Source organism: Erinaceus europaeus, chromosome 1 (assembly GCF_950295315.1).
Source record: "Erinaceus europaeus chromosome 1, mEriEur2.1, whole genome shotgun sequence".
NCBI lineage: Eukaryota > Metazoa > Chordata > Mammalia > Eulipotyphla > Erinaceidae > Erinaceus > Erinaceus europaeus.
Genome location: NC_080162.1, coordinates 180,726,340 through 180,726,826, shown reverse-complemented (window position 1 = coordinate 180,726,826; position 487 = coordinate 180,726,340).

The window sequence follows — 487 nt, the reverse complement described above, 5'->3', positions numbered from 1 at the left end:
GATCTCCCTTCCAAGTTTTGTTAGTAAACAAAGGTAATGTTTTCATTTTTATTAGCTTATTTATCAGCTGTCTTCAAATTCAGATAGGGAAATGAAGGGATTCTTATTGAGTGTTTTGTAATCTCAATAATAAGCATGCTTTCATGAATGTTCTGCAACTTCTAGCAAAAATTATTGTATAGCAAAAAATAAAAACTTTTTTTTTAACCAGAGCACTGCACAGCTCTGGCTTATGGCGGTGTGGGGGACTGAACCTGGGACTTGAGAGCCTCAAGCATGAAAGTCTCTTTGCATAACCATTATGCTATGCCCCCCACCCAAAAACACTTTTTAAAATGGCTATTGGTTCTTTGGTGTTATGTGTAGCATGATAACAAAAAATTCAGGAAATACGAACCTGTGCTCCTAAAACATATGCGGCGATATAAACCAATTATATAACAAAAAAAAAAAAAAACTATCAGATTCAGTCAAAAGACATAATCAG